Here is a 22,959-nt window from a genome sequence, read left to right as displayed (position 1 = left end):
CAAAGTGTAACTTGTTAATGTATAACCTTTCCACTTAGGGGCTTTCACACAAAGTCATTTTCAGTAACAAGATGAAAAAAGTAACAGCAGGGGAGGGCTGATGAGTTATTTATTACACGAGTCAATGGAAAAGTTGACACACAGCTTCATACAGGAACATTTATGCAAATACATATTCCAAACTACTTTAGTTTTTAAGGTTCAATCCATGTTATGACACCCACCACCAAAATGATGACCAAAAAAATGATTTAACTACAATCACTCAACTAAATCTAAATTATTTTTTACATTTGCATTTTACATTTTTTTTAAATACTGTTGTCAAACAAGCCAAATTAAGTAACGTGAAATCTATATTTGAAAAAAAATGGGGGAATATAAAAACATCAGGCCTTTAATCAACTCTTCTATTTTTTTCTCCTCTGTCCACACAATACATTATACCCATGATCAATGCACAAAGAAAGGAGTTAAAAAATATATTTATTTTGGAAGTTGCGTTGTCAGGGAACTGCCCATTGGTTCGACAGCCCATTGGTTCGACATCCCATTGTTCCGACCATATTAAACTCATTGTTCCAAAGTCCGTTCAGAAATCATCATGATGCCCTGTGGTTAAGGTCTGGTTAGGTTTAGGCACAAAAACCACTTGGTTAGGGTCAGGAAAAGACCATGGTGTGGGTTAAAATGAAAAAGAAAGTGACAAACTCATAAGCCGTGAGCCTGCTCCGCCTCAAGCCGGTCGCAGCGCACCATACGCCCGCCGCGAGCCGTTCAGAACCGCGGACAGTCGGACTAATGGGATGTCGAACCAATGGGCTGTCGAACCAATGACATGGACCACGTTGTCAGTATTAAAATCCTGAGTAAGAACACCAAATGATCACATTACAAATATTCTGGCCTCCATTCACGAGCTCCCTGTTTAAGCATCAGTAAATATGTACTGTAAGACATTACATGGGCATTCATTATTGTATCGTCAACTGGATCACATTAAATTGCAGGATGCTCTTTATATTGCTGTCCCAATGTTCACATTGTCTCTATGAATTTTATCAGCACAGGACTTTTGAGTGGACAGAAAAGACCAATAAAGTCCTAGAACGGAAGAGCAAAATTGTTCTATTACAGCAGCGTCCTATCTTTTGGAGACTAGGGATGTCACGATACAAAAATTCAGTAGTCGGTGGTGATGCCAGTAAAATGACATGAAAAAAAAGATCCCATGTACTTCAAGAAGAAACACTTTATAAAAATATTTGCATTTAAAATAACATTTCTATCAACAGATTGATAATACTTATATACAGGGGTGAAAATAATTTTAAATTCTTGCCGGTACTATTACCAGAACCTTCATTGCTTCATATTGTTCACCTCTCCTCATTTCATGCATTTTTAAAAAGCAAAATCAAAAACCAAACAAACAAATAAAAACATTTCAATATTTTATTGTACCTATATGGAGTATAAAGATGCTGGCATGTATAAAACCTTAAAGGACAACTTCGGTATTTTTCAACCTGGGCTCTATTTCCCCATGTGTATGTGTGCGTATGATTCATGGGTACAACTCGTTCTAAAATTGGTTCAGTATTGAGCTGAAACGAGCTAAAACGGTAATGGGGGCAAATGCGTCCCGTATAAAAGTGCTTTTTTTTGCCACTGACCAGTTCAGATCGCCAGTGCTATCTCTGTAAATAGCATATGGTAGCGGCCCTGGGGCAGTGGTGAGTGTGAATGAGTGGAGTCAGCTGTCAGTCAGTGTTGGAGCAGAAAGGCGGAAGTTGTCCCCGCTTGGTAATGTCACTGAATCTTTTAGTGGCGGTATGCAGTATAGGACCGTACCAACTTACTTTCAAGAGCTTGCTTCTGCCATCCTTTCACTTGTAGGTATGCCATGTGTAGTTTAACTTCCTCGCCACCCCCTCGCTCTGAATGTAGGCATGGACTGTAACACTATATGGCGTATACTGCCCCCATCAGTTCCGGAAGAGTCATAGCACCGATTCTTCTGCTGGTATTCTTCTGTTGTTGTTTTTTTTTTCAAAAAAATGAATATCACTGGGGGTTTTTCATCATGGTATCGAAAGTGGAGACAGAGTTCAGGTGCATGTTCCAATTAAAACAAATAAACCAATTCCTCATGGCATTTATAGCAACAAAAAATTAGGCAAGGCACTGTTGCCCTTATTACTATCACTAAACAACAGCAATGACTTTCACAGTAAATGTGTGTAAGAATCAGTATAGATGCGTTCAAATCACTTGTGGTCAAAAAACTGTTCCCCTGGCTGTAGGCCTCACCTCTTTTTAAGAGAGGTTCAGTATCCCGTAGTTATCTATTTAGTAGCCTAGCCAGCAGGGTGTGACGATGCAGAAATGAAACTCAATAAAAATACTAAATGGGCTCAAACATACCCACTCCCCAGCACCAATCACTAAATGACTATGTACAATTAAATGTAAGGCCTCTGGTCACTGATGTGTCTGATTACAGGTGACTCACCTTCAGAACTGCTATCTTAAGGTTTTTCAGTTAAATCATGCAGCTCTGTATCAGACAGAGGTGTTTCAGGGTAGAGAGTCTTCTTTAGTGGAGCGTTACACAGGTCAGCTGCTGGAGCGCATAAAGTTTTCAGTCTCTGTAAAAAGACCAGATTTTCCCATTGAATTCTTCAGATCATTCACAAACAGACCTTTGCTTTGGATATTTGTTAATACACTAGCTTGCAGGCGTAGCTCCATGTAGGCAGCTGGTGATTGGTCAAAGAGAGAGGTTGTTGACTTAACCTTTTACTGTAAATGGTTACACCGATTTAACTGAAATAACACAATGCTTTATTTGCCTCAGTATCAGTTGACACACACATACCTGTCTCAGTGTTCCTGGGGTTACTGCCATACTGTAGAGAAACCACAGAGGAGCAAGCAGAGCTGAAGAGAAAGCAAGAAGTATCCCAATGGCATAGCCCCACCAGGGGTACTGATAGGTGTTGTTGTATTTCAGTTGAGTGAACTTGATCAGCAAGTAGAACAAAATTCCCTAATAAAAAAAGAAGCGACATGCAGAGAACATCAAATGACCAGCCTACATTTTTTTGTGAACATATATTTAGAAATATATTTTTTTCTTCTTGTCCAACTTTGTCTCCTGAGCTTTACAGCTAACAGACACAACAATACACCAAAAATTGACTTACAACACAGATAGATGGTGTGAAGAACCTCCAACAATATTTCATATACGATGAGGGGTAGTAGCCAATCATATCCTTTATTTTGTTGTAATAACGATCAGCACCTTGAAGACAGACAGTGGTATTGGGTATATCAACTTTAAAAGCATATGATCAATATCAATATCATTTGAGTATATCTGAGGAAATGGTAGTGCAGTGCACATGAGAAATATTTGCGAAGTGAGTCAAATTAGCAAATATCAATTCAGAATTTTCTTGTTAATATAATTCGTTCTTAATTATAATTTATTTTTTTATGAAAACAACACTGATGACACCAAATGTCTTTCTGAAGGTCTGATTTAAGTCGAAATTACCAAGAAGTGGCACTGCCATCAATCATGGTATATTTTAAAGGGATACTGCTACTTTATGAATCATCAAAGCCACCAAAGTAAGTCAATTTTTAAATCATGTAGCCTATGTTAGGGTCAAAATGTATTTTTGAATCCATATAATTAAAAGTGTGTGTGTGTCACCCTACTTCTGATTGATTGTTGTTGCTTACCAAACATCCATCCCACACAGATGCACTCCAAAATGGCAAAAAGCATGATTGGTATTCCACTGCAAGCATAGTAGTCAAACAGCAGAAATACATAAAGTCCTCCCTACAGCACATAACAGAGAAGAAAGAGACAGGAAGAGAAACGAGATGGTTTGGTACAAGGGCAAAACATATTTGCCACAGAGGAAAGGACTTACTGACAAAAGTATTTCTAAACAGTTTTTATTTCATAGATTAAACAATGAAGTCTTACCTCAGTCACCATAAACAGGCCTATAATCAAAGATACACCACAGATGACCAGCAGAAGCAGTTTACGTCAATGACCAGTTAAAAAGAAGGATGGATACATGTCTGATATGGCTGTCACCAAGCCTTCCAAACACACAAACTGTGGGTAAAAGATGAGAGTTACTTTTACATTTACTTTACATTGATACTTTTTAAGTAAGTTAGCCACTATGAGACCTTCTATTAAAGGACAAAATCATTAAAAGTGATAGGATGTGGTTTTCAAGAGGAGAAGTAGATTGAAGTTGTCTTTTATGTGGGGATTTGGTGATAATTTAAAGCACAAGAACAGAGGGGCTTATGATTAAATGTTATAAAAGTATGATGTATATTTTAACCACAACTGAATGATAACATTTTACCTCACTGTCTACTCCAAGAAAGATAATCATCATGAAGAAGAAGACAGCCCAGAGTTGGGGTAAAGGCATCATGGCTACGGCCCGAGGGTAGGCAATAAATGCCAGGCCAGGACCTGCAAGTGGTCCAAAGTAGATGTCAAAAAAGGCTTGACATTAGTACTCTCATAGGTCACAATAAACTTGTAGTAATAGGTTTATTTTGTTGTAAGCATTAGACCAAAACCTGCTGAGTTTGTGTCCAGAATTGGTGAGTAATTAGAACTAGAAATAACTTTTTCCTTGTTCTGCTCCTTATTGTTTAATATGTCATAAATTTTTGATGGCATTGGTTCTTGAAGAGAACCATTCTCAGTATTTACCACATGTCTTAATTGAAAAAATCGAAATAAATGGGAAGAAGGTAATCCATATTTCTGTTGTAGCTGAACAAATGAAAAAAAATGTCCCATTTTCAAACAGATGACAGAATTCCTGGATACCTTTATCATACCAAAATTTAAAAGTGTCATCCTTACAACATGTAATATTTGGATTCTTCCAAATTGGGGAAAAGGGAGAAAGGGAGATCTTATAGCCTAACAATTTATGAGACAATTTCCAGATACTAAGACTATTTAATATAACCGGATTCTTAGTAATTTTATCCACTTCTTTGAACTCAATATAAGGTAAATATTCCAAGCTGTATGGAAGGATATCCAAAGATTCTATTCTTTTCCATGAGCATGAAATATTTAAAAACCATTGTTTAAACTGATTAAGCTGAGATGACAAAAAATAGTAGTAAAAATTGGGAAGCTTCAGGCCACCAGATTCGTATGGTAAATGTAACACTGACATCCGAACACGTGGGGTTTTATTGTTCCATATGAAGGAGGAAACTAAACTCTGTACTTTTTTAAAGAAAGATTGTGGTGGAATAATTGGAAGATTTTGAAATAAATATAAAAACTTGGGTAAAAAAAAGACATTTTAACTATATTAACCCTACCCACAAGAGAAATAGGAAGATGTCCCATTCTCTTTAATTCCTCTGTTATTTTATTAACTAATGGAAGGTAATTCAAATTAAAGGTGTCCTCCAATTTTCTAAGAATAAACAAACCCAAATACTTAATACATTTAATAGACCAATTCCAATTAAAATGATTCTTCAATAAAGTGTGGTCGAAATTGGAAATTGGCATTATCTCTGTTTTGTCCCAGTTAACTTTAAAACCTGATAACTTCCCAAATTTTCCAAATACTGATAAAATAAATGGTATTGAATTTAAGGGGTCATAAATATACAACAAGATATCATCAGCATACAAAGATATGAGATGTTCCTCCTTCCCAATCTTAATACCTTTAATATAATCATGAGATCTGATCATTGCAGCTAACAGCTCAATAACAATGGCGAACAATACTGGAGACATCGGGCAACCTTGTCTAGTGCCTCTAGAAGGTACAAACGATTCAGAATAGTTGGTGTTTGTTTTTACAACAGCCATAGGAGAACTATAAAGAGCTGATACCCAGTGACAAATCTTAGGACCAAAATTAAACCTTCTAAGGACAGACATAAGATATTTCCATTCAACTCTATCGAATGCTTTTTAAGCATCGACAGAGAGAATAACATTATGGGAATTTAATTCATTAGTGTGATAAAGAATATTAAAGTACCTACGTAAATTGTCAGTAGAGGTACGACCACAAACAAAACCAGTTTGGTCTAGATGAATAAAACTAGGTAAAACTTTTTCAAGCCTTAGTGCAAGAACTTTAGCAATAATTTTATAATCTGCATTAAGAACTGAAATTGGCCTATAAGAGGCGCACTGAAGAGGATCTTTATCTTTCTTTTGGAGAAGGGTTATAGATGCCAAACATAAAGATTGAGGAAGACAACCTCTCCTAAAACAAGCATTGATCATAGCAATAAAGAGAGGCAATAAATAATTAGAAAAATGTCTATCAAACTCAATTGGCAGGCCATCTAAACCTGGCGCTTTACCATTTTGAAGTGTTGCCATAGCAGAAACAAGTTCTTCTGAGGATATATCTTTTTCTAAACTTAGTCTATCAACTTGTGTTAAAGTAGCGAAATATTATCTAAAAATGATTTACACTCATCTGAAACGTATTGTGAGGTAGAAGTGTATAGTTCTGTGTAATATGATTTGAAAGCATCATTAACTTGAAGAGGGTCCATTGTAATGCATCTGTCTTGTTTTCTAATTTTAAGAATTGTTCTATCTTCTGACTCCTTTTTTATCTGTCTAGCTAGTAATTTACCCGCCATCTCTCCTTGTTCTAAATAAGTTAATTTTGATTTTATCAGCGCCAATTCACTAGCGTATGTATTAATAGAATTATATTTCAATGTAAGATCATCTAATTGCATTAATAAATTTGGATCATTAGTTAAAAAATGTTGCCTCTCCACATTAATCATATCTTGTTCAATGAGTTTCAGCTCACTTGTTGTTTTATTTTTTAGGGATTAAGAAAAGGCAATCACATATCCTCTAATATAAGCCTTCAATGTGTCCCATATTATTAATGGGCATACTGTGCTGTTTTGGTGCACCTCAATAAAGGTTTGTAAATGAGCCTTCATATAAATTGTAAAATCCTCTTTTGAGAGCAACATAATATTAAATCTCCAGGGTTTGGGATTTAACAATAATTTTCCAAATTCAATTTCAAAACTCAATGCAGAGTGATCTGAAAGAATCCTAGCATGGTAAACGTAGTTTTTAATTTTTGACAAATAATTAATTGGGATAAAGAAATCTATCCTTGAATAGGATTTATGCACATGAGAATAAAAGGAGAAAACTTTCTCCTCTGGGTGAAGGGTTCTCCATACTTCATAAATTCCTAAATCTTTTGTTCTGTTTTTCAAGGCAGTTGACATATTAGGTAATGTATATTTACTCTGGGAAGATCTATCCAGATTTCCATCCAGTACACAATTAAAATCACTTCCCCAGAGTACTGGAATATCATAATGAAGCAATGAAAGATAGAGATCATTAATAAATTTAGGATCAGTAATTACAACTTAAAATTTTAATTCTTGCCTCATGTACCAAGAGGAAATGCTTAATCAACATGGGCTGACTATGTCTGATTGTTTGAGGAGCTTAAACACCCAATGACCCCATGCAGCTCTTTTCATCGATTTGTCAAAGGCCTTTGACACAGTAGACCATGTTACCTTGGCAGATAGACTCTGTAAAATTGGTCTATTTGAGCATGCTGTATGCTGGTTTGCTAACTATTTGTCGGGTAGAACACAGCGCGTTCAGATGGCTGGGTCTTCCTCTGCATTCGTCCCGGTGTTAAAAGGTGTTCCTCATGGTTCCATACTGGGGCCATTGTTGTTTTCTATATATGTAAACAATCTCTGTGGCATTTTATCAAATGCTGCCTACCACTTCTATGCAGATGATACCGTCATCTATTGTTTATCCCCTTCAGAAGTAAAAGCTCTTGAATACCTTTTTTTTTTCTCATGGTACTCTCTTTGACACTGCAAAATGTTTACTTCTGTTATCAACATATATTATTCTGTTTTAAGATGATATTAATATTATTTACGGCTGTTATTATTATTATTGTTAATTTTTTTTTTTATTGGGGGGGTAATTGATACAACCATCATTACTACTATAACTATTATGATTAACATTATTGTCGTTGTCATGTTCTATTATTATTTATACTTTTTTTTTTTTTTTTATATATACTTGGGTCCCTGCTGAGTCACGCTTGTTGGGCCATGGCCTGTGATCTCCTTGCCCCTCCCGGCCTTCCCCCTCCCCCCTCCCCCAATTCTCCACCCTGGACTGTTTTCAGGTGGCACATCACTTTTTTTTTTCTTTTTTTTTTTTTTTTGATGCACATCACACTAGTTTAGGGAGAGGAAAGGGGACACAATCAAATCAGATTACAGTTCATGACAACCTCTCTCCTCGTTTTTAATGCACCACATTAGAAAGCACACACACTTCTTAAAATACTATCTCATATATATAAAAAAAAAAAATAATAATAAATTAAAATAAATAAATAAAATAAAATAATAATAAAGACTATATATACATCTAGACATAGGGTAAGGTGTTGTGCCACATACAGTCCAGGGCACGCGGGAATGGAGAGGGGAGTCCGGAGGCGTTGGGGGCTGCAGGCTGGTCCCGTGCGGGTGGGCAGGGACCTGAGGCACCCCATAAATTTAAAGACCTCCCCTCCTTCTCCACCCTCCCTCCATATTATTATTATTGTTACTCATCATCTTTATTAATATTGCATATTATTATTATTGATATTATTCTTACTATTATTATTGCAAAAATTATAAGTTTGCATTGTGGTATTTCTGTTTTGCTTTTTTGCTTCTACTTTCTTTTCATTTTCTTATTTATTTATATTATTTATTTAAATTTTTTTTGTTTGTTTGTTTGTTTGCTCCCTTCTGTTTGCTCATTTCTATTATTATTATTATTCCGTTTGCCTGTCTGACAATTCTAATATTTATTATTATTATTGTTATTAATATTATTATATATATTATATATATATAATACCGTTTTTCTTACTCTCAAATCACACACACACACACACACGCACACACAAAACCACAAATGTTGTTGTTGTTGTTTGTTGTTCACACCTGGTTTGTCTGTCCTGTAATGTCACTGTAATGTCATATTGCACAATAAAATAAAAAGAAAAATAAAAAATGCAATTTTCAAATGGCAGAGTTAACATCTGATCTTCCAAAGATCTTAACTACTCAAATAACTATTCAGGTATCACCACTGATCATCAGAACTTGGCTTTCAAATCACATATCAATAACCTTGTCTCTAAGCTGAAGGTTAAGTTGAGTTTCTTTTTGAGAACAAAATCTGACTTCTCTCTTCAGGCAAAGGAAACACTTGATATGTGCAACTTTTTTTTTTTTTTTTTTTTTTTTTTACCTCTGCTGGATTATGGTGATTTGCATTTCATGAATGCCAGTGCCATACAGCAACAATGCTTGGGGATGTGGTCTTTTACAAATTTGAAAATACTGTAAGAATGTCACTTTTATAGAATTGGCTTCTTTATTTTATAATGTATGATTAATGTCTACATCAACAAATGTTAACCATAGAATCGTATCGAATCGTATCGAATTGTATCATTCCTACACTGTATTGAATTGTATGGAATCGTTCTGTATTAAAAATATATCGTTTTTGAATCGTATCGTAACCCCCATGTATCTAGATACGTATCGAATCGTCTATCACAGAGATTCCCAACCCTAATACATACACACACACACACACATATATATATATATATATATATATATATATATATATATATATATATATATATATATATATATATATATATATATATATATATATATATATATATATATATATATTATATTATATTAAATATTATATATATGGGGCGGCACAGTGGTGTGGTGGTTAGCACTCTCGCCTCACAGCAAGAGGGTTGCCGGTTCGATCCCGGGCGTGGGAGCCCTTCTGTGCGGAGTTTGCATGTTCTCCCTGTGTCAGTGTGGGTTCTCTCCGGGCACTCCGGCTTCCTCCCACAGTCCAAAGACATGCAGATTGGGGACTAGGTTAATTGATAACTCTAAATTGTCCGTAGGTGTGAATGTGAGCGTGAATGGTTGTTTGTCTCTAGGTGTCAGCCCTGTGATAGTCTGGCGACCTGTCCAGGGTGTTCCCTGCCCCTCGCCCAATGTCAGTTGGGATAGGCTCCAGCCCCCCCGCAACCCTCAACAGGATAAGCAGTTAGAAGATGAATGAATGAATATTATATATATGTATGACAGTGTATATAGGTAATATATATGAGGTGTGTAAGTGCATCACCAGAAAATGTATGTTACAAGCTATAGTTAATATTAGGGTTAAGAAATAGAGAATGAACATAGTCTGTAGTGGGTCCTCATGAGTACACTCAGAGTGTGACCTTGTTGATCACAATTTGCAGACCCAGCATCTGACAGCACCATAAGGACACATGTGACATCTAGGAACCAAAATCCAAATGTTGGTTCTGACAAATTTTATGCAGTTTAATTTAGGGTTAGGAATTTGCAAGGAAGTGAATGCAGGTAAGTTCTTAATATGTACAAACAAATTTAACACAGTGTCTTTCTATAAACCATCCCATACCTGATTCAGCCACAGTTGAGATGTCAACACCCAACTCAAAGGACATGAAGCCGAGGACAGAGAAGACCGCAAAGCCAGCAACAAAGCTGGTTAGACTGTTCAGTGTGCACAGGAAAAAAGTGTCTCTGAAAATAAATTAAAAAAACACTATTATGTATTGTATCCTGCATCACATAAACACTTATGGGAATGGAAAGTGAGTGCATAGAATAATACTCATTTTCCTTACTTGTAGCAGTTGTTGTGGTATTTGTTGTAGCTTCCCAAAGCTGGCAAACAGCCAAGGCAGACAGCATAGGAGTAAAGTATTTGGCTCCCAGCATCCATCCACACCTTGAAATAATGACATGACTGGTATATACCTTTTAATATTTCATCATTACATTTTTATACTTATCATATTTCTGCCACTTTACCCCTTCCATCAGCCACATTCTCACTCTTTAAGACTTTCCATTCTCCATCCATCCATCAGATAGCCTCAGACCGTCCCACTCATCTGTTCCTCTTTTCCCAGTTAACCCCCTCCTGCTGGCAAGATCATCAACGTTGCTTCATGCCTCTGCTTTCCATCTTCTGAGACCTGTAACTTTAACCCTGTAACCTGAACCCTAATCTGTACCTGCCTTCCTTCCTGTCTGCAAGGACGTGCACAAGGCCAGGCTGAAGTTGCCTAAGCAACAGCCTATTTGCCCTCTGTGGTTGAGCTGCTCCACTGAAGCAGATGTTCTATTTTTGCTGTTGTGGTTGCATACATAAGTGGCCAATAATTGCTAAAGCTGGACCAGATTAAATTACAATCATCCAAAATTTCAATACTTTTTGATAGGTATGCCCCTGCAAAGCAATGCCCTATGACTCCTGTCTTGTGTCATTGAAGCATCCAAGCTTGGTATTGTTGCTGTTGTGCCCTCTGGGTGAGTCTTTTTAAGTTGTGGAAATGCTTAATGATGAATAGTTTAACCAATGGGATGCCCTGTGAATAAAAATCTCCACATATGCTTCAGAACAATGTGCAGCTTGCCACATTTGTATCACTGTGCGCAATATTGCCTTCTAATTTGCAATCACATAAACCAAGCTTAGCTAGCTAGCTAGTTAACATGGTAAATGGTAAATGGACCTGCATTTGTATAGAGTGTGCCAGGGCTGACGTCAAAACCCAGAAGTTTAGCATCGCACTGGTTCCCGGAAGAGTAAGTGAATGTGATTTTTGCATTGCGTTTTGGATTATGTCAGAAAATAAGCTCTGTGGCTAACACAAGTTTATGATACTTACAGGTTTTGTTCAGTGAGATAATCTTCACATATAAACACCTTTCATACCGCATTTGAAGCTTAAATGCGATCGCCAGAAGTAAAAAGCTAATGTTAGGCTTTAACAGACTACATGACTGCTCCACGGTTGCATGACTCTTGACGTCACCGCCACTAAGCTTTCAACTGATTTCGGCCGCTTTATTTTAAAAACATTGTATAATGGGGAAATCGGACTGTTTAAGCTAAATAAGAAGCTGTAATGGCAGACTGCCAGCACTCTCGCCTGTTTGGGGGTGATGACATTTACTGTCCCTGACAGGGTTTGTAGTTGTATTGAGCAACTTGTTAGCAATTGCCTTTTTTACGACACGTAAAAGCTTAAGCTTTTGTTAACCACAGACCTTATTTGAGGCATTTTACCAAAATCCCATTCAAAAAACGTATTGACTTTTAGACGAGAAAACTGTTATATCTGCACAAAGTATTGTAAATTTGTTTCATTTTTGAGGTAATGTTAAAAAATGTGCTTTTCTATAGTGGGCTAACCCCCAAACAGTACAGAGTGTTAAAGAGCCCTTTTTTCAGGTTAGAGCAACAGAGCCTCTGTCGACCTGCCATACATGCCACTCTCTTAGTTAACCCACTAAATTTCCACTAACCCCGCCTCTCCACCACACCTACCTCCCAACCTGTCCACACATCTGCCACTCTTGCTGATCCACCTCATCCACCTCATCAAGCCAACTGCACTCACCTGTGGATCATTGCCTCCTGCCAGTATAAAGACTCCAGCTTCACAAACTCTCCTTGCCAGTTTGTTCCTTGTCACTCATGCAAGACTTTCCAGGATTTATTTCCAGACTGCATCCTTGTTGCTGACCTCACCTGTCTCTGGTTCTCCTGCTTCGTCTGCTCCCCAGTAAACCACTCTGCTCTCTGTCCCCAACTAAGAGTTCTGCTTCTGACTTCCTGGTTGCTGTTCGCCTGTTCTCCATGTCTGTTTGGAGATATCGTCACCCAGCTCTCCAAAGTGAGTTTACCGGTTCATCCATCTGTGGATTTCTGTGCTGTGGATTGCTTTGCCGTGTGGCTGCACATTCCACCTTTGTGTGTGTGCCGCGGATTCCACTCATCATCGCTGCTGTCAAGACCCTAGCTGCCTACAGTTGGTTTTGCACCAGTGTGTTGGCTTCTCCCATGTGTACTCCTGGTTCCAGACTCCCTGCTTGTTAGATACTGCGTTCTGCCTACTCCTTCACGGTACCATTGCACACATTTGCACTGTTTGCCATTTGTGTGCATCCAGCACGCGCCACTGACTCACCTGCTCTCCGCTTCGGTTTGCCACACCAAGCACTTGGGTCTGAACCTGTGTTTTGGAAGGTTTCAAGCCAACAAACTGACTCTCACTGTTTTTTCATCTGCCTGCTCACTCTGTGTTAGACAAGTAGTTTCATTAAAGACTATTATAAACTGTCCTCCCCTCTTTGGTGCTGCTATTTGGTTCTAAACGTACCCGTGACACCCTCAAAATGTCTGCACGCATGCCTGTACCTTTTACCTGCCCCAGTCATGTTAACCTTTGGATTCTCAACAACTTCTGTTTGGACTTACAACCTTCATCTGTAAGCTCATGTATAATCACCCTATTGATAAATCACTTCCTTTCTGCCTGATTGTCTGCCTTTTGGTCCTTTTTCTTGCTGCCTCATACACACACGTTTGACAGTTCCTTCTAAATTGAAACATGAGCAGATGCTGCCCTGCTCAAGTTTCCAGGAATCTCACTGGTGTGGAAGCCCAAGGACGCCAGTAAAACCTCTTCAGTGTTTTTACGCCCAGAGAGAAACTGTTATTGGAATAAATTATTTTTGAATATGGTATCTACTTAAGTTCTTATCTTTAATCCTTACCCTGATTAAAGCGCCTAACTGCTCTTGCTACATCAGCAGTTGCTGTGGATGGACTACATTTTTTTACATATTAACGTAATACCAGCGTCTCTCATCCACAGCAGCTTGCATACTGTATGACGTCTTCACTGACGACTGATAAGCTCCCTATACAGCCATCTGAACTAAAGGATAAGGCTGGAGTTATTCCATGTTCTACTTTCTGCCTACAAATCACATTGCTTGTGTTCATCATAATGTAAGAACATGTCACTCAGTACAAAGTTGTTGTTTTTTGTGTTTTTAATGGGTTTTTTTTGGACAACAATGGAGATGTTCAACATTAGGCTTTGGTTATGTGGGGAACATTTGTTAGTAGGATCATTTAATATTTGGTTTTGGTCTTTGTTGATTATAAGAAAACAGATTTTTTTCAGCCTCATCCTAATGTTAAAGTCAAAGTGTGCCAGTGTTAGACAAATAGTGCTACAGTGTATCACATACATCCACTCATCAGTCACACATAAAGCTCACCTGAGAATCAGTCAGATGGGTCGGATCAGGAAAAAGGTAAAATTGAATTCCATCTACAGCTCCTGGCAGTGTCAGACCGTGGATCAGTAACACAATCAACATCATGTAGGGACAAAATGGCTGTGACGTAGACGACCTAAGAGGAAAGCACCACTACATACTGAATTCAGTGGTGGTCGCGATTCACATCACAGTTAAGGTTTTAATGAATCTGACGTTCTATTAACACTGCACTGATAAGAAGTGTATACACCTTACCTTTCCTGATGTCTTGACTCCTTTCCAGATACAGAAGTAACAGATGATCCAGCTCAGCAGAAGGTATCCAGCCAGGTCCCAGCGGATACTACCCATGTCCTCAATCCCTCCAGACAAACCCAGAGCTCTCCTCCTGTGCACAGAAGGAAAAGTATGTCAAGATACATTTTTATGAATCTAAAACAATTTTTGTGATATAAATGACTTACCGCCAGAATTCTTCAACTGAAGATGTTGCATTTTCATTGATCTGGCCATGAACTGAATCATTCTGACGGCAATCAATGCAGTTCTCTAGAGGTGGAAGAGTAAAAGGTAAAAAGTTAGAATGGCGAGAATTTTCAAAATTTGCTACCATGTTGATAATAAGTCAGCTTTGAATGAAAAAATATTGCAGCAGTTTTTGATATATTTTCAGTGACTGTAGTTCTATACCTATACAAGGCCATGGCACTAAAAAAATGTAGATGCGTACCTGTGTTCCAGGTGTTATTACAGCTGGCCCAGGGGAGTACAGTGTGGAAGGAGGAGAAGAGGTAGAGGAGGGCCCAAGCCAAAATCACGATATAATACACCTCACCGTATAACAATATCAATTGACTGCCATAGCCTAAACCTGGTGACAAAGATATGATGAAATACACTATTAGTGTAAAAGGTTATTTCAGATACTATGCATACTGTATTGAATATGTTGCTATCAGTACCTTCAAATAAAGGACATATTTTCCTCCAACAGGTGATTCCACCCTGACCAGTTAACTGTCCCAGAGAGACCTCCAGCAAGAAGAGGGGGATCCCACAGGTGAGTAGGAACAAAACATAAGGAACCAAGAAAGCTCCTGAAGGGAAAAAAATAGCAACGTAATCAGTTACAATGAGAAAAAGATGATCAGAAAATGTTAAATACAGCCATAAGCAGTAATCCTGGGTTCAAGCCGTCTCTCTGTCAGCAGAAGGAAGCAGCTCAATTGCCAAAGTCAATGTCACACCAACAGCGAGCAGGCTTCAGGCTTCACAGAGATGATCAAAGTCACTTTAGTCAGTTTAATTAGTTTAAAAAAGATGATGATTATGATTATACAATTATTTATTATGATGTATGCAGCATTTCAATAACTGCACACTCAAAATCCAAACAAACCTGGGTGGGTACATTTAGGACAGAGTGCCAGATGTGTCCGCTGAGTTGAATCAGACTATTTGATTGATTGCAGCCATGTTTTTGGACCAATTTACTCATTAATAATAGGATCTAAGTCCTAAGATTAGTGTTTATGAAGTCAAAATCCAAAAAAGACTATTCATATTACTGTTTTTCATAATATGCAAATTGGCAAAGAATCCATCATGGTAGCCTTAATTGTCCAAGAGGCTTTTTTGTAGAGGACATTAATATGTGGGTGGGTCAAATTTTAGCTCAGTCAGACTCATAGTGTGAAGGGTGTGGCCTGTCAAATTTTTTTTTCCATTTTGGACTGTCAGTTATATCACCATCATCCCGCTGATTGGGATCAAATTTGATGTGAAGCATTAGAATATAATTTCTGGTTATGGTTTTGAATTTCATGTCTCTAACTCATTCGAGCTCACAGTAAATTTAGCAAAGGAATGATATGGCATATCATGCTAACTAGGCCACGCCCACATGCAGCAATCATTGTGACACTTCATTTTTGGTTGTTACTCTCCCCTAGAGCATGCGTACACATTAAGTGAAATTCTGTCCACCACTGCACCACCGGCAGCATGGTGGTTAGCATTGTCGCCTCACAGCAAGAGGGTTCCCAGGGTGGGGGAGCCCTTCTGTGTGGAGTTTGCATGTTCTCCCCATGTCAACGTGGGTTACGTACAGCGTACTAGGCTTCCTCCTACAGTCCAAAGACATGCAGGTTAATTGGTGACTCTAAATTGTCTGTAGGTGTGAATATGAGTGTGAATGGTTGTCTGTCTCTATGTGTCAGCCCTGTGATAGTCTGGTGACCTGTCCAGGGTGTACACTGCATCTCACCCAGCTCCCGTCTGGGAGAGGCTCCAGCAACCCCCCCCCCCCCCCCCACCTTCTCATTCAATGCGTTTTCTTTATTTTCATGACTATTTACATTGTAGATTCTCACTGAAGGCATCAAAACTATGAATGAACACATGTGGAGTTATGTACCTAACAAAAAAAGGTGAAATAACTGAAAACATGTTTTATATTCTAGTTTCTTCAAAATAGCCACCCTTTGCTCTGATTACTGCTTTGCACACTCTTGGCATTCTCTCCATGAGCTTCAAGAGGTAGTCACCTGAAATGCTTTTCCAACAGTCTTGAAGGAGTTCCCAGAGGTGTTTAGCACTTGTTGGCCCCTTTGCCTTCACTCTGCGGTCCAGCTCACCCCAAACCATCTCGACTGGGTTCAGGTCCGGTGACTGTGGAGGCCAGGTCATCTGCCGCAGCACTCCATCACTCTCCTTCTTGGTCAAATAGCCCTTACACAGCCTGAAGGTGTGTTTGGGGTCATTGTCCTGTTGAAAAATAAATGATCGTCCAACTAAAGGCAAACCGGATGGGATGGCATGTCGCTGCAGGATGCTGTGGTAGCCATGCTGGTTCAGTGTGCCTTCAATTTTGAATAAATCCCCAACAGTGTCACCAGCAAAACACCCCCACACCATCACACCTCCTCCTCCATGCTTCACAGTGGGAACCAGGCATGTGGAATCCATCCGTTCACCTTTTCTGCGTCTCACAAAGACACGGCGGTTGGAACCAAAGATCTCAAATTTGGACTCATCAGACCAAAGCACACATTTCCACTGGTCTAATGTCCATTCCTTGTGTTTCTTGGCCCAAACAAATCTCTTCTGCTTGTTGCCTCTCCTTAGCAGTGGTTTCCTAGCAGCTATTTGACCATGAAGGCCTGATTGGCGCAGTCTCCTCTTAACAGTTGTTCTAGAGATGGGTCTGCTGCTAGAACTCTGTGTGGCATTCATCTGGTCTCTGATCTGAGCTGCTGTTAACTTGTGATTTCTGAGGCTGGTGACTCGGATGAACTTATCCTCAGAAGCAGAGGTGACTCTTGGTCTTCCTTTCCTGGGTCGGTCCTCATGTGTGCCAGTTTCGTTGTAGCGCTTGATGGTTTTTGCGACTCCACTTGGGGACACATTTAAAGTTTTTGCAATTTTCCGGACTGACTGACCTTCATTTCTTAAAGTAATGATGGCCACTCGTTTTTCTTTAGTTAGCTGATTGGTTCTTGCCATAATATGAATTTTAACAGTTGTCCAATAGGGCTGTCGGCTGTGTATTAACCTGACTTCTGCACAACACAACTGATGGTCCCAACCCCATTGATAAAGCAAGAAATTCCACTAATTAACCCTGATAAGGCACACCTGTGAAGTGGAAACCATTTCAGGTGACTACCTCTTGAAGCTCATGGAGAGAATGCCAAGAGTGTGCAAAGCAGTAATCAGAGCAAAGGGTGGCTATTTTGAAGAAACTAGAATATAAAACATGTTTTCAGTTATTTCACCTTTTTTTGTTAAGTACATAACTCCACATGTGTTCATTCATAGTTTTGATGCCTTCAGTGAGAATCTACAATGTAAATAGTCATGAAAATAAAGAAAACGCATTGAATGAGAAGGTGTGTCCAAACTTTTGGCCTGTACTGTATGTCCATGCTAATTGGTCATCTGCTGACCCGTTGGGAGACTTTCAGTAGTGTCCAAACCAAAAAACAAGGACTGACAACACAGAAAAATGAAGGTACAAAAACCTTAGAGTAGTCACTAGGTAAAGAAAAGAATTAGGAACTAACTATTAGTCAGTGGTCAGTTCTTAAGTAACAACTAATCAAATGTCAAAGCAGCTAGTCAATGAGGAATGAATAAATCAGTTAAAAGTCAAAGTCAGCTTTATTGTCAATTTCTCCACATGTACCAGACATACAGAGGAATTGAGAAGACGTTTCTCTCTATCCCACGGTGACAGAATAAAATGCACAAGCACAACAGATAAAGACAAGACATTTACTAATACAAAAAGTAAAAAACAATAAAATAAAATATAAAATCTATAAAAACTCAAATCTAAATATATATATATATATATATATATATATATATATATATATATATATAGCAGTGTAGTACGGAAGCCCTAAACGGCCATACATACAAACATTTTATTTCCTCCGTTTTCTCATGATAACGAGATCATTCCTACGTTTTCCCGTGATAACGAGATAATTTTCCTCCGTTTTCCTGTGATAACGAGATAATTAATTTGAGAGATAATGAATGAAACGTGATAGGCCTGAAATTTCCATCACAGTGACATGTCATGCTGACTGATGTCTCCTTGAACACCAACTTTAAGCCTAGTTCTCTGCTTGTTTGTGTTTTGTTTTGTGTTTTGCAGCATGCATATCAGTCTGCTCCTCTCACTCAGGAGAAACTGGACACAAATAACTACCCCGTGTCTATCGATACCTAACGTCAATGGCGCCACCAGGGGGTCCGACTACCCATAACTCCGACCCGCTAATCTGACCATGCAGGTCTACGGCGAGTTTTATGGTTTTAGTCCCATAATGTCGACTGCCCATTAATCCGTCCATTTTAATGCCATTGTTCCGACCGTCAGATTTCATATCCAGTAGTCCAACTGTCCGTTAGTCCGACTACAACACTTCCAACACCAAGCAGTCTGTGCATTTCTCCCTCACTGCGCCGGCACGGACTGTGAGGACAGTTGCATTTATCTCATCAAGGGAAATCACATCCATCTGCTATATGTGACTTAACACTCATAACACTTTTTTAAACATTGTTTGAAGCTAAATGTGGCAAAATGTTGATGTTATTTTAAAGTTATAGTGCGTAACTTCTACAGGTCCGTAAATGTCCGTTTCACCCAAGCCACTACTAGAGGAGATGACACAATGCTGATTAAGCTGATCGGCTCCTCTAACATCTCGCGGTATTTTTCTATATATATATCATTTTTAGTATGCATGTCGACCGACGACATTCCCGCGCTGGCACACAGGAAATGCTTCCTCACAACAAGAAGGGAGGGGGAGGAAGAGCGGAGAGGTAGAGCACAGGTAGAAAGAGAAAGCAACATGGTGGAGAAGTGGCCGAGACACAGTTCACAAGTGGATCCTACCACAAAGGCAAGTGTTACTCTGTGTACGGTGTGTAGCGACTGGCGAGTGTTACTGTGTACATGGAAGTGCCACTGGCTTATTAGTTGTAATAACGCATTATCCGCTGGGAGGCGACAGAAGTTACACACTATACTACTTTGTAAAGTGGCGTGAGCCACTTTACAAACGGAACCCCATACAGCCGAGGGAGGCCTGTACACACCAACCACATAGATGAAATTGCACGAACCCAGATTAATCTTTAAGGTCAGCACTTCCATAATAGAAACAGTAAAACAAGATTTAACAAAGATGGCCACACCACCTCCTTTTCCAATTCTGTCACATCTAAAGACATTAAATGGATGTAAAGCTACAGCGGAGTCACTGACAGATTTCTTTAACCAAGTCTCAGACAGAATGAGAATATCAGGATCAGCCTGTGAAGTATTTTGATATGATCTAATTTTTGATGCTGGAGGACACTTCGTATATTTAAATGAATTAGTCCCAGGCCTTTCCTTTCTTTAAAAGTAGGCTACGTGGGTTGTTTAGGAGTGCTGGGGTGGGATCTAACCCTGTAGACTGTTTAGGAGTGTTGCTTGTAGCCCTGTCACAGAGTCTTGGCAACTGTGTGCATTTCAGTGAGCTGAAACAGTGAGCCCTGATGATCCACACCTCCTCCCCGGACACCACAGTTGCAGTAATTCTGGCAGGAATGATAAAATTGACATTGCCACTGAGGGCAGTAGAGGACGCCAGACCACCATCAGTAGACCTGTCTGTCATTTCTGTGATGATAGTCTGGATACTGAAGTGAACCGGTGAGGGAGTTAGTTCCAAGGAAGGACAGTGTGGGGGGGGCTAGTGCTGGTGACAGTGACTTGGGATGAGGCAGGAGAGGAAGAAGGGGGTTTGGGAGTGGGTGTGTGCTGTGAAAATAGTCAGTCACGTGGAGAGGACTTGACTGCAGGCTGACAACATCTGGCTACCTAACTTGTTTGGATGGATCCCATCTCTTTCCAGGAAGGTGCCACGGTTACAAAACAAGTTGAGATTATCAATAAAGATGAAATTGAAAGATCTGCATGTGAGCTGCAACCATGTATGCAAATAGCCTACAGGATGCGGCTAAAAGGAGGAGATCGTGGATGTGGACTGCTTGAATGAGTGACTGAGCGCTCTCCCAATTCCTTCTGCGTTGTGGACGACGGTTCAGGCTGGTGGTCTCGGCTCGGGGAACAGTGTGACGAGTTGCTCGACCAGCGCAGCGCACTGGAGTTGCAGCGGCGACAGGAGTAGCGACGTCGGCTACAGGTGGGAGAGGCGCAACAGCGGCAGGCAGAGCGTTACCACTGGCCACAGGTGAGGGAGACGCAGCAGCGGCAGGAGGAGTGGTGCCGCCGGCCACAGATGGAGGAGACAGAGCAGCGGCAGGAAGAGCGGTGTTGCTGGCAACCGGTGGAGGAGACGCAGCGGCAGCATGACGGGCCGCGAGAGCCGGGACAGCAGGTGCATCGCCAGGATGAACCAGAGCCTCCTCCATCAGGATGACGAAGCGGTTGGAGAGAGCCACAGCTCAGATAGCACACATACATCTGGCCGACGTCGGCCCGATGTATCAAGTTTAGATCGTTGAGACGTAGCAGGGAGAGCGTTTGCTCATTGCCAATACGTCGCTGAGACCTCGGTCTTTAATCGAAAATGACCATCACACAACGTTCAAACGATCAATAAAAGAAGCTGCACTCGGTGGGCGCTCCCTATATTAATATTCATATGCTTCGTTAACTACGACCTATATTCATTTAGGTCGGACCTTTCAAGCTACAAATATTTCACCATCCAATGTGAGAAATCAATGCTAACATTCAAAAATAGCTTTAGCTTTGTTACCCGGTTTCGTGTGTAGCCTAAGTGCGCACAATGAAGAGACAAAAGTCAATTTGAGAAACTTTATTTTCAAATTTCCACAAGACGTGTGTAATCTATGCACACAGACATTAAGATTGAGTTCAGTTCATAAATAAGTCATAAAACTGCACGATCGTTAAAAATGGAAAACTTAAAACAGCAAATAAAAGTAATCCCACGATTGGCAAAAGAATGGCGTTAAATAGCCTACAGGTTTTAAAAGGCCCGGACCTATGTGCTCGCGCTCCGTGTTAGCACTTGCAGAGGACAGGTCCGTAAAATAACTTAAAATCCTCGTCCGATGGCCAAGATCCTTCATCCAGTTACAGGATATGGATCAAAAAGGAATGATACAAACGTGTACCGACATCCTGTCCGGGGCGTCCGGGGGGTGTTTATAAATTGATGATAATGCCCGGTTTTCCGTGTGTGTGTGCGTGTGCGTAATCCCCGAGAGGCTGCCTTATCGGCGGATCTCCAACACTCACAACGAGGAAGCAGCAGACACCCGCATTATTCTGAGCTTCCAAGATGCCAAAGCGCAAGTGCAGCTTCACAGATGAATTGCAGAAAAAATTCCCAACTTACTGTCCCGACCCTGTCGGGATATATGGGAGGCTGAGTGCACCGTGTGCAAAGCTGGCACATATGTTTGTGTGTCTAATAAAGGTGCCGGGGAGCTCAAAGTTGGATTTTCTAATACAGAAGAGGTATTATTTAGAACATTACTTCATATTATTTGTCCATTAAGACTTGAAAAGATAGCTATTATTTTACAAGTTGATTTTTCTAATACAGAAGAGACATTATTTCTATCATTATTTCATTCCAGAGATTTTACATTTATTTACATTTATATTTATTTTTGTACAATTGAAACTTGTAAAAAGATTATTTTAGGCATAATGAAAGCAAATTGAGTAACCTCTGAGAAGTCTATCTGAATTTCTGTCTTTGAGAGATATTATTTTGTAATATAATTGAATTTTCTATCCATACATATAAACTTTAAATATATTAAAATTATAAGGCATTTTTGAGTAAACTGCGAGTATCATTTAAGTAGGCTATCGTGACCGGGGCGAGTGTCCTCTTTTTTGGAAATCAAAATATGGTCACCCTAGGATATAGGCAATAGCTACGTGGATGAAACTAGTTAAAAGTTAAAAATCACAGAGCCTCTGATACAAGCTCCCACTTGCTGGGTAACATCAAGCAACAACAAATAAGCAGCAATATATGCATCAAGGAAGGATGATAACGTTCTCTTAGCAGCAGCAGTTAAAAGAAACAAGCAAATGCATCAAGATTTTTCACACAGAATGAAAACAAAATGAATGCCCAT

At 39.5% G+C, this 22,959-nt stretch overlaps 1 pseudogene across 1 annotated transcript; it reads right to left on the bottom strand.

Annotated features, from left to right (window-relative positions):
* Positions 1-2,058: 2,058 nt before the first annotated feature.
* LOC117272121 (sodium- and chloride-dependent GABA transporter 2-like) lies at positions 2,059-21,246 on the bottom strand (annotated as a pseudogene). The gene is made up of 15 exons (XR_013492411.1): positions 20,823-21,246; positions 16,247-16,252; positions 15,267-15,401; positions 15,035-15,175; positions 14,769-14,853; positions 14,560-14,692; positions 14,302-14,437; positions 10,845-10,948; positions 10,616-10,740; positions 4,410-4,522; positions 4,010-4,147; positions 3,757-3,859; positions 3,210-3,310; positions 2,882-3,052; positions 2,059-2,651 (listed from the first exon to the last, which is right to left on the bottom strand). The product of XR_013492411.1 is annotated as a sodium- and chloride-dependent GABA transporter 2-like (transcript).
* Between the last annotated feature and the right edge of the window lie 1,713 nt (positions 21,247-22,959).

This window comes from Epinephelus lanceolatus, chromosome 12 (genome assembly GCF_041903045.1).
Source record: "Epinephelus lanceolatus isolate andai-2023 chromosome 12, ASM4190304v1, whole genome shotgun sequence".
NCBI classification, from domain to species: Eukaryota; Metazoa; Chordata; class Actinopteri; order Perciformes; family Serranidae; genus Epinephelus; species Epinephelus lanceolatus.
The sequence above is the reverse complement of the archived record's forward strand: the minus strand, read 5'-3'. Positions and strand labels throughout refer to the sequence as shown.